General features: G+C 38.5%; 1 protein-coding gene across 1 annotated transcript in view; it reads right to left on the reverse strand.

Moving 5' to 3' along the window:
- LOC140146805 (CMP-N-acetylneuraminate-beta-1,4-galactoside alpha-2,3-sialyltransferase-like) overlaps positions 1 to 12642 on the reverse strand; it is a 168131-nt gene that overhangs the window by 72199 nt on the left and 83290 nt on the right. The gene's annotated exons all lie outside the window — the stretch shown is intronic.

The raw sequence follows: 12642 nt of genomic DNA on the forward strand, positions 1-12642 counted from the left end.
AGATAAAGCCATAATACAGGGGGAGCATAGGTTTCAAAATGATTAACCCTGACCAATTACATTTGAAAAACATACTCCCCCTATGGAACATATTTCCAAACTCATGGGTAGTGTGAATTTCAACTGGAATAGCCCATTGAAAACCATGGCCGGGTGTGGATATCGATGCTTATAACCTGGCTTGATCTGCATCAACATTTTTAACACCCTGAGCACTACCTGCTGATGTAACATTGCCTCTGATTGGTCAATTACATGATATCTTCACTTTAATCACCAATCAGAATGGAGCTTTGCAAATAATCCACTTTTTGTGCATGGTGAAATTATTCTAACAATGTTGCCGATTGGTTCAATTGATAATTATAAATACTTTTTGGCCAATCGGCAGGTAGTTCTCATGGGGTTAAGGATGTACACAGTCTTGAAGATGTTAGTATTATCAAGCACAGGTTACATGTATATATTATATCCTATTGTCAGTTTTATTAGAGAATAAGCGATAGGAATTTTTATTTTGCCTATCCTCTACCGTGTGATAGAGCGACAGGCAGGTCCAATATTTTGAGTAGTGGATGCGGCGCAGCGGTATCCACTACGATAAAAAATATTGGACCTGCCTGTCGTCTATCATAGGTAGAGGATAGGCAAAATAAAAATTCCTATCGTTTATTCTCATTCTTAGTCAGTTAAATATTATTTTATTAACTGTAAACAAATTTTTGAAGCAAAAACTAAGTTACCGTCATAAAAACTCCCCTCATTATAAAATGAACGAAACTTGTTTACAACTTCACGTATTCTGTTGCGCATATTGCTAGCGCGTTCGTGTCTTCCGCACTAGTCTACGCATCCAGCGTGATACATACGCGCACCTCTACACGCGTGTTACGCATTATCAAGGCGCATGATGACGTGGGGTCGTGTACGGCCTGATAGACGGCACCCGAAATCATGCGATTGTCCAATCAGAAATGTGTCTACGAACTAGACCACTCCCACTGACTAAGAATACTCAGTCAACTACAACAAATGACGACAAAACTAAACATATCACAATAACAGTATACTTTTCCTTTTTTTAGAAGATGACAACAAATTTGTTCTACACATTTTGGAATTTCAGTTCTCTCAATAGCTAAACATTGTTGCCATGGTGATTTTTCCCTGGATCCAATAAACTTTTGTTTTTCTTGCCATCCATCATTCACTCATGCAGACAATGTCATGTTGCATTGATTTGAGTCTAACTATATCTGTACCTTTCTTTATCAAAAAGGGTAGCCAATAAGAGGATAGCAGACCATATGTGATCAGATCTAATCAGGCATAAGTCCGCTAAATTAAACTTAAGATATAGGCAAAAATGAGGAGAAAAAAAATAAACAAAAAATGGACATAAGGGGGTTCATAACTTTGCAATCAAGACCCGTATAATATTGTTATATATATGGCTGTGAAACATGGATTCTTACACAGAAGCTGGAGAACTACATTAACAGCTATGCCATCAACTGCTATAGAATAATGCTGGGGATTATATATTATCCAATGTGACTGTGTACCAGATGACCAATCAGCAGCCACTATCACACCTTGTTCAAAAACAACAAATGAAATGATTCGGACACATCCTCTAGAAACCATCAGATGAGCTAATAAATATCTATGCTCTATATGACCCACAACATGGCAAAAGGAGGCAGGAAAGACAGAGAGTACCGGTACTTTACCACCAGTATATCACCAACTTATCAACAGGGGTATTACTCTTTCCCCAGCTGAGATCAGAAATACAGCTCAGGACAGATCTTTAGTACAGTAGTTGATTTAAAACAACAGTCACAAGACTTACTATTTGCAGAGCTGTGGTAGCTTGCGACCTGCATCTACAGGTCTTCATTAGCCACTGAAGAGATTATTCCACTTGACTTGCCTCTTGACTACCAGGTATTGATTGGTTTTGGTCAAGTGACAAAATCTTGTTGTAAACAACTGGAAGATCATGGCGCCCCGGTCTCTGTTGAGGTCGCTGCCAGTTCTCCTTATTTGGATCGCTTCTCTGACCCCTCTCCTGAACCAGTCTTCTTCACGGTCGAGAATGCGTACGCCATCCCAATCGATATTATGGTGCTCCTTAGTGATGTGCTCACCAACTGGGGAAGTGGGGCGTTCATGTTCGCTGATGCATGTTCTTAATGGTCTAGCACTTTCCCCTACATATGATGAAGAACAGTCTAAACATTTGAGGCCATAGACAGCCCCCGATTTGTCCAGCTTGTCGGTCTTGTCTTTGGGAGCTACAAGAAGGGAACGTATAGTGTTCTGGGGCTTAACATGGGTTACAATGCCATGGGATCTTAATACACGCCGCAAACTTTCCGAAACACCGACCAGATATGGGATGGTAACCCAACCTTTGACTTGTTGTTCAGAGTCACTATTGCGAACATGCCGTTTGGCATTGGTTTTGTTGGTAGCTGTGTCCAATGTCCATTTATCGTACCCACATACCGCTAAAGATTTGTAAATGCTGTTGAGTTCATGGTCAAGGTCCTCCTCCTTGGTGACAATTGAGGAAGCTCTATCAATGAGGGTACGTACCACACCCAGTTTGTGCTGCAAAGGGTGGTGGGAGGCAAAGTTCAGGTATTGATTGGTGTGGGTAGGCTTGCGATAAATCTGAAAAGACAATGAGCCGTTCTCTTCGCGTTTGACCATGACGTCAAGCATGGGAAGTTGTCCATTGGATTCGCGTTCCATAGTGAACTTTATGGATGGATGGCAGGTGTTTAAGTGATCAGTGAAACTGTCAACTGTCAATAGCACTCTTCTTGATGATTACCATAGTGTCGTCAACATAACGACCCCAGAACCGTGGGGGGTTGGGGTAAGAAGACAAGGCCTTGATTTCAAAGTCCTCCATGAAGATATTTGCAGTTAGTGGTGATACGGGGGAACCCATCGCCGCACCTTCAAGCTGGTTGTAGAATTCACCACCATACTGAAAATATGTGGTGGTCAGCTGAAAGCGGAGCAGTTCAATGATTTGATCAACTGACAAACATGTACGGTTACACAGAGTAGGATCGTTCTTAAGGCGTGACTCAATGATGTCAATAGTTTCACTTACGGGTGTACATGTGAACAGAGCCGTGACATCATAACTGACCAATTCTTCATCCTCACTAATAGTAAAGTCTTCAAGTTTGGTCACTAGGTCCTTACTGTTCTTGATATGATGTTCTGATTGACCCACTAGCGGCGATATTATGTCTGCGATAAATTTAGCCGACGCGTACGTGCGTATTGGTGCCACTACAAGCAACAATCGGACGGAGAGGGTGGTTGGGCTTATGAATTTTCGGAAGTCCATAGAACTTAGGCACCTCCTCACTGGTGGGATAGAGTTTTCTGTATTGAACCTCAGTGATAGCACCACTTTGCTTGATGGATTGCAGAGTCTTAACCAACTTGGTCTTGTATTTCTTAGTTGGATTGGATTTGAGCTTAACATAGGTCTTATTGTCACTCAGCAGCAACTTTGCCTTGTTGTTATAGTCTGTAGAGTTCATTACCACTACCGCACGGCCTTTATCAGCCGGAACAACCAGGATGTCTTTATTACGCTGAAGTGAGCGAATGGCTTCCCTTTCTTTGCGGGTTATATTACTTTTAGGGAGTTTGGCTTGATGAACTAAGTCACTGGTTTTATGGCGTATTTCAGCAGCTTCAGAAGAGCCTAAACCAACAAGTCTAACTGCCGACTCAACAGCAGTGACAATATCATCCACAGGAATGTTGGTAGGTGTGACAGCAAAATTTAAGCCTTTCTTAAGCAGGGATTGTTCATGCTCCTTAAGATCACAGTCCGACACATTAATAACCCACCTGCTAGTTGCTTCCTCAATGTCATCAGGTGAAATGTTGATGCCATTAGCCGCTGGTTTAGTTTGCTTAGTTTGCTTCTCCTTGAGGATAGCAAATTTCTTTTGCTGACGAGGTTTACAGACGTTGGTTTCTGCAGCAGCCGCTTTACGAGTAAACTCAACTATTTCATCATATCTATCACTGGGTAAGTGTGTAAACAGAAAGTCCTCAACATCCAACCTTTGATCTTGAAATTGGGAAATCCTGAAGTTGATTTGTCGGACACGTTCAGATAGAAGAGACTTTTCAGCTTGGCGTAGGATATTGTCCGCCTTATGTCCATGCATAGAAGATTTAAGTTTCAAGCTCCTTGGTATTATATTACGATGCTTGCAATGCAAAGTAAAATGGAGATGGCATCTAAAGCGGCGATGCTGCGCTCAAGCTTTTCCAGTTTATGGAAATTTCTCAGACAATCACTGCCGAAATCATTGTCGAGACGGGAATGTATGTTGTTTGACAGTCTTGGTATATCCATAGTACAGTAGTTGATTTAAAACAACAGTCACAAGACTTACTATTTGCAGAGCTGTGGTAGCTTGCGACCTGCATCTACAGGTCTTCTTTAGCCACTGAAGAGATTATTCCACTTGACTTGCCTCTTGACTACCAGGTATTGATTGGTTTTGGTCAAGTGACAAAATCTTGTTGTAAACAACTGGACAGATCTTATTAGAGTATTCATACTTCCCTAATACAACCAAAGACTGGAACCAGCTTCCACAAACCATCGTTGACATAAAAGAAACCAAAGCATTTAAGAGAGGAGTTCTAAGACACTACCAAAACACAGCTCGAAACAACTTGCATCTGATGTTCTGCGCACATGGCCTGGCTTGGTCGGAAGCGTTGAGAAGTATATTACCAGAACCAGAACCAGAATTAGAGGAAGCTTGTGACTGACTGCTCCGCAGCTAATAAGTGATGAATCAAGACCTGGGGATTCACCATCAATAAATGTAGGTGCTGAGCAAGTTCGGCCTGAGTGATTGTGCTCAGGGGTAGCGCTAGGTTGCTTTTTGGGGTCCCGGACCCACCAAAATAGATTTTCTGCAAGTTCAGGGGTCCCTGCAGACCCCCAGTTTTTCAATCTAGCGCTATTGCAGACATTCTATTTATGCTGCATTTGTGCAACTCGGACTCGTTCGGGGGTCCCTGCGGACACTGGAGTGTTTAGTTCTAGCACTACCCCTGATTGTGCTATATGTCTATGTACCCCAACATTGAGGTGGTGGGATGGGGAGGAAAGACGCACAAAATCTTCAACTACAAAAAACATAGTATTATTTCTGACTTTGCTCAATATTCCCAAGCTATTCATGTGCATTGTACCTTAAAATCGTCATGTGTCCCAACAAATGTTGCACAAGATTATGCATCTGTCATCATGTAGTGAAAACCAGATGTTTTATTTGGATTTTCATTTCCACTCTCGTCTTACATTTACCTGCAAATGTCAGCCCTGAGTACACAGAGACACTCAATGCATCTTCAGGGCTAAGTCCTGTCGTAAGGTTCCAATTCCAAATACAAATGCTTTAAGACAGATTTGGGGCTTATAATGGCAAACCCAAGATATCATGTAGAAAAAAACAAAGTTGTAATGCAGGAGTAGTCTGTTTTGTGTTTTAAAACTTGAGCTTTACCACAGCCTGGGTAGATCCAGAATTTGGAGCTTTAGTAAATATTACAAACTGTGCCGTGGCCAGTGCGGTGGCTGTGGGGGCTTGGGGCTCCAGTGGGAGAGCTCCTTCTTTCCCCCCCCCCCTGCCCGGGTCAACTGCAGTGGACCAGTTTCATATTTCCTTTAAAAATTCAAATTTCTTCATTTTCATGACCATATTTGGAATCAGCATGAAAAATGCATTATAAAGAGTACAAAGAAGCTTGGTATTTGTTAATTAGTTATTGAGATAGCTCTTGAAATTTTGAGAAAATATATATGAAAACTGGGACTTTTTTTGTTGAAGCAAAGACCCTAGAAAAAAGATCTTTTTCTCTATAGGGTCTGCGGTTGAAGCATATGGCTAGCATACAGAGCATATGCCACAGGTATACCCTGTCAACATGCAGTTTTGTGCCAAATTAAGAAGTGACAAGGGGATGTAATGCTAGCAGAATAGTCAATTACAGTTCAATCCCTACAGGTTCCTGTACACATAACAAATATAATAAGGATGGTTTACAAGAAGTACTGGTACTTTTAAAATTAAATCAGGGACAAAAATTGCAGTCTTGAAATTTGCTATTTTAGCATGAAAATATTGTTTGTGGCTTATTGCAAGGGTGATTGTTGAATGTGATCAATGTGAATGTTAAAACTTCAACGCCAAAGGGGGGAAGGGGCACTTGATAAATATCATATTTCCTTGAATACTCACCCCCTTCAATTAAACGCCCCCACCACTTTTTTCAACCAAGATGTTTCAAAACTGTTGATACTTCCATGCTATCTTATGTAGTAAGCTTACCATACCAAGGTGCAAAAATGGTCGCTAATGGCATTGGTAATTGGCAAAAATTTGGTTGTAAACCCGGAAGTCATCGTTCCTAAAGTTCATAGTTCGTCATTTCAGCGTGAGTTTTAAAAGGGCATTTCGTGATCCACAGCCTCATCCCCCACTTTTCTCAAAAAAAGTTGAGATTTTTATATCACTGGAATACTCTGGCTACATAATGTTTATGTACAAAATATTTCTTGCAGATTAATTCGTTTAGCAAAGATATCGCGAAATTTGAATTTCATTCTGGTGCACCAGAACGAAATTACAACGTATTGTCTAATAGCAGTGTAATACACTAATCATGCATAACTTCATAAACGCATAAAATCGGAATCAACTGAAATTTTGGGAATATGCTTTTTCGTGGATATGTACTGAAAAATGTCATAAAAAGAGGATGCTAGGATCACGAAATACTCCTTTAAGCTTAACTAATGATTTTATAGGGAATGACCGTTCTAAAAATAATCTCTAATATACGCCCCCATTTTGGAAATGTAATGCCCCAGGGGCGAATCTTCAAGGAAATACAGTATACTTTTAAATGAACTATATGCATGACCAAAAAATGATTGAAAGGGGACAAGTATTATAAACTTGTGTAGTCTACTTCATAACACCTTTTGGAAATTCATACTTCAACTCATTTCAAAATGATTACAAGTTCAGAATGAGAACCAGCTGAACCGCTCCCATCTGAAAACCATGAAACCCAAGAAAAAAGACAGAGCGATCACTGGGGATGTGTTGTGTTTTATGGAATGGCACAGCTAGTGTGAATTGTTTATCAAAAAGGGAATGCAAAGCAGTCTAAAACTTGTGTGACACCTTTAATTCTATTAAAACACTGGTTTTCAAGCAAAAAGGTTGTTTATCTGAATCATGCCTAGCAACAATGTACTTTGGGAAGTTTTTCAAAAATATACATGAACTCTACAAAGGGTAGGTTACACATTTTTGGCAAACAACATGCTCTAGGCCAAATGTATGTGTTTCAGGGGAATTTACTGAAAAACATTTGGGCATGTATTGTGGCCTCCCTCCTCGATACAAACAAAACTGGAAAGTGTTGAGCAAGACAATTTTTCCTTCACAAGCTGGATACACAGACCAACACTACCACTGTTAAACCAAAGATACTCTTTGATTAAACCAGGCGGCGAGTGGCATGGTAGAGCCGGCAACTTGTGAAATCGCCTGGCCGTATGGCATTTTCCATATACGCGGTTAGTTTTGTGGGGTTCATTATCGAACCCCAACGGTTTTAGCTTGTACTTATATTATTTATTAACATAGGCCTATTTGTTTGTGATATTTCAAGCCTTTTGAAATTTCAAAATAATCCCATTCAATTACACGGTTGACGATGAAAATTTACTGAATTTAAAGAATGCACAGCGACCACCACCTGGGTTAAACTTCTATTACATGAAAAACACCCTCAGGCGATAACAAAAAATAGCTGTTTCAAGACAGAAGAGAGCCAACTTTGGGGGATTGTTTTTAGATATGCAAGTAAAAATAGCACTATTTTGGCTGAAGTGGATTAAATCTGACTGATATTTTTTGGAGATTTGTTTAAGATATTTCAGGCTTTCTGTGATTTTTAGGGCAATTTTAATTAAAATTAGCATCTTCATCTTAAAAAAAACCCAAAAAATCTGACCAACCTACTTGAAAAGTCTGTCTACCGGAATAACAGCGGGTTTTTATTTTGTTGCTAACACTGAACATTTAGGCGTACACCTTATAACATGGAAGTATGTCTACTTGTACTTCCATGCTTCATAGAGAAGTCTACATGTAAATATTTAATGTTCATTTAATATCTGCATCACTTAGCTAAATGTTATAGTACATTAACAGCATGTTGTAATCCAGGAAGGAAGTGAATAGACGAAGCATTGTTAGAAATAATCTAAACAAGGTGCAGCTTGCACTTTTTTTTATATATCAATATGTCTTCAACTTAAGGCCAATTACAATTGATTCTTAGTTTCCTGTTTCCCGCCCGCGTCCAAAGTAGAGAATTGCAAAATATTTAATTATTTTATTTATATTTTGGATTTTCTCTTTAAAAATAACTTTTAATGACTACCATTTGCTACTTTCTGACTTAGATCATATCATCTATAATGATGAATAAACATAGAACCTAATTGTACCATTACTTGTGTATAAAATCAAACATAGTAGTAAAATAATTAAATGCATGCTCCTTGTCAAAATGGCTTGATGTAGGTTGCGACCACTTATTTTAAAATAAAGAAAATAAAAGATAATTAATAATTAATAATTAAAAGTCGCCTCATCCCTGGTTTTCAACCATGAAACAGGAAACTAAGAATTAATTGTGAAGGGCCTAAAGGGACAATAACTAGCAATTTTCCCCATTTAGATATGTCACCAAATTGGGCTACTAAATTGTGGGTTTGGCAACACTGCTCAACACACATTTGCTTTAACAAAGTATGGCAACCCTGGGATCAGATGGTGATGTACTCTCATCACATACAAGCCACTGAATAGTAAATGACTGTTAAATTTATAATGCACTTCTGTTGAGATGGGGAATTTCACACTCACAAGCTAGTGAAATATCTCAATCCCATAAAGCACTTCTCGTTTAGGGGTTAGGACGGGGGTTAGGATGACCCTTATATAAGATCTCATGATACAGCACTCTGGACAGATGCATTGTGGTTCCCAATAGGTATTTCATGGGATTGTAAGGTCACACAATCATGGACGAAAGGGTAACAGACCACATACAACCAGTCAAAGTCCCCGTGTATTGTATGATGTGAGTTCTCGCATATTCATGAGGGTCGATTGTTCGATCATGCCGTGTCTGACAATACCCCAGCTTGGGTGCCTTCACATATACGCGATAGAGTGTTGCTTGCTTTCGCGATTACGCGATAGACCGTAAAAATATGCGGTAAGTGCATAGCAGTCTTGCCTGTCGCATTTCATGGAACAATCGGCCCTTATTATCAGGTGATGCTGAGACTTTGACTGGTTGTACGCGGTCTATTATCTCTTTCGTCCATGCACACAATACACTTCAGGACAGGTGCATTATGGGATTGAGATAGAACATAAAAATTCCCATAATGCTCCATTATTCCCAATGCCACATTATGGTATGCAATCGGAAGATTAGAAATAACACATGTTCTTGAGTGATAACCCAAAGCCCAATAGGCTATTCCAGTGGCAATACATGTACCCCCTGTGAAGACATAATCTTACCAAAACCATGTTGTGTGACCATGGTTATCCATGTTAAAAGCATGGTTGACCATGGTTTAACAGTGGTGCCAAGTTTTAAACCACAGGTTAACCATGGTCAATCTACGTATGTCGTGCTTTACCAATAGTCAACCCACGGTTTGAAAATTGGCACAACTGTTGAACCAAGGTCAACCTTGCTTTAAACATGGTTAATCATGGTCACAAACCATGGTTAATCATGGTCACAAACCATGGTTAGCCATGGTATTTTCACCCAGCTAACAGATAATCACAGAGGAGAGTGATTTAGTACAAATTCACCATTGCATCATGGTAATGCATGATATTCTGTGAATGCTAAACATGCCTTGCCAAAACATGCCTTAGCATGCAGTATAGCAATCATTTTTGGTTAAGTAACAATTTTTTCAGAACAGTGTGCTTGATCAACTTCTTTTTAGCAGAAGGTGAGCATGCTTACATAAAAATACAGACAATTGCAGTACCAGTGGGAAATCCCCCCATCAGTAACCTGTAGCCTCTTATCAGTAAAAACCCAAAATTACAAAAATGTCCATATGTGACCGTACACCACGAATGAGCCGTAAATGTCCTCAATTGTATTCTGAGTTACAGTGTAAAATGGGCATGAAGGTCGTATTCATAGGTGCCTCAATTTGGTGCTACGTGTACCTCATTTAATGAGATACACGTAGCACCAAATTGAAATACCTATGAATATGACCTTCATGCCCATTTTACACTGTAACTCAGAATACAATTGAGGACATTTACGGCTCATTCGTGGTGTACAGTCACATATTTTATGCGTAATTTTGTGCAAAATTAGTTCACTTTGCCCCCCTGAAACTCACTCCTCCCCGAAAAAAATTACTGACGCCACCACTGTATGAAGAATGAGAGATATACACCCCTACCCAAACCAAAACTGAGTACCACCCACAGGCTTTTAGCATGTACAGTGTACAGATAAGCTCTTTTATATCACTTTTAATCATTTTTTGATCAAATTTATAGCTGATAATTTCAATAATATTTTGTCAAAATAGTACATTTTTTGCTTTAATTAATTAATTAATTAATTAATTAATTAAAATTAATTAGTGTGACTGTAACAGGTTCTTTTAATTATTAATGAAGAAAGAAACCTCAACCACATTGTGTAGTTTTTGTGAAACAGATTCAGCAGGAAAGAAAATAAGTTTGTTTCCATGATTATTTTTGATGTCCCTAAATCATGTAAATTGTTGTTCATGTTGTTGTTTTTGTTGTACTGCTGTTGTTTTTATTGTCACTGTTGTAGTTGCTATTGTTTTATTGTTGTCATAAGTGATGTTAATGTTGTTGTTATTGTTGTTGATATTTTCATGTTGTTATGTTGTCACATAAATTGTTGTTGTCATCATTGATGTTAATATTTTTGTTATTGTTGTTGTTATTTTTGGGTAGTTCTATAATGTTGTCATTGTTGTCATCTTCGTATGTTTTTGATGTTATTTTTGTTGTCCTTGTCATCATCAGTTGTTCATCAGTTCATCATCAGTTCTCTCACTGTTGTTATTGTTAAAGGGTTATAAAAATCACAAACACCAATGACCATTTGACAAATGTTATTTGTAATAATAGGTTATTTATAAAACAAATCTCAATATTAATACATGTGTTAGAAAAAACATGTACAAATAACAAACTTTCAGGCAAATAAAATTCTTCTTCTTAACCCTGTTAGTGCACCAAACAAGCAAATAATTAGGGTTAATCCCTGTTAGTGCCCCAAACCAGCAAATAATTAGGGTTTGAACCCTGTTAGTGCACCAAACCAGCAAACAGTTAGGGTTAGTTATTATAGTTATCAACAGTCTGTTATTGTTAAATGACTTATTCCAGTTGAAATCCATCCACCCCCATCAAAGACATAACCATAATCTTACATACAGGGAGCGAAAATTCAAATGGGGTTACCTAAATGGGTGACTCCATTTGAAATCAACACCCCATGTGGGGGATTAAGGTCATTCCATATAAAGGGGGTGTATGGATTTCGACAGGAATAGCCAAATACACTATTAGCGATCCTCACAAAATTTGTTGGGAAAGGTACATATGACACGGTTTCAGATTTGAAGCAGGTTTGACTGCCAAAAATGGCAAAATATAAAGTTTCAAAAAATATTGTTTTAAATATGTTTTCTAGACTGAAATTTTGTGCAGAATTCATTTCTGAAGTCAGAAATGCACAATCTGTCATTGTTTTCCTGATATGAGCATTACAGTAGCGGCATATGCTTTTGACGGAAATAAAAATATGAGATCCATAAGTGACAACATCATCACAACATATTTGAACTCTATTGGCACACTTATAAAGGCTCTGCAAGGCTCACATCATGTTGTAGTGCAAGTCTGATATCTGATTGGTGCACACACATTGAATATAGTTCACATGATTGCGCAATATTACAGATCTAATTGTTCCCAATTTTGCTCAAAAATGGGGTGGCGAGTCAATTTGATAAAAAAATTAGAACTTAAAAAATAGGCATTTTAGCACAAGTTTGATACTATATCCCTGTAGTACTGTATCATGGGAATAACTGATTAGTTTTTCTGAAGTCAGAAATGCAAAATCTGTCATTGTTTTCCTGATATGAGCATTACAGTATAGGCATATGCTTTTGACGGAAATAAAAATATGAGATCCATAAGTGACAACATCATCACAACATATTTGAACTCTATTGGCATACTTATAAAGGCTCTGCAAGGCTCACATCATGTTGTAGTGCAAGTCTGACATCTGATTGGTGCACACACATTGAATATAGGTCACATGATTGCGCAATATTACAGGTACTAATTGTTCCCGATTTTGCTCAAAAATGGGGTGGCAAGTCAATTTGTTAAAAAAATTAGAACTCAAAAATATGCATTTTAGCACAAGTTTGGTACT

This window comes from Amphiura filiformis, chromosome 2 (genome assembly GCF_039555335.1).
Source record: "Amphiura filiformis chromosome 2, Afil_fr2py, whole genome shotgun sequence".
Lineage (NCBI taxonomy): Eukaryota > Metazoa > Echinodermata > Ophiuroidea > Amphilepidida > Amphiuridae > Amphiura > Amphiura filiformis.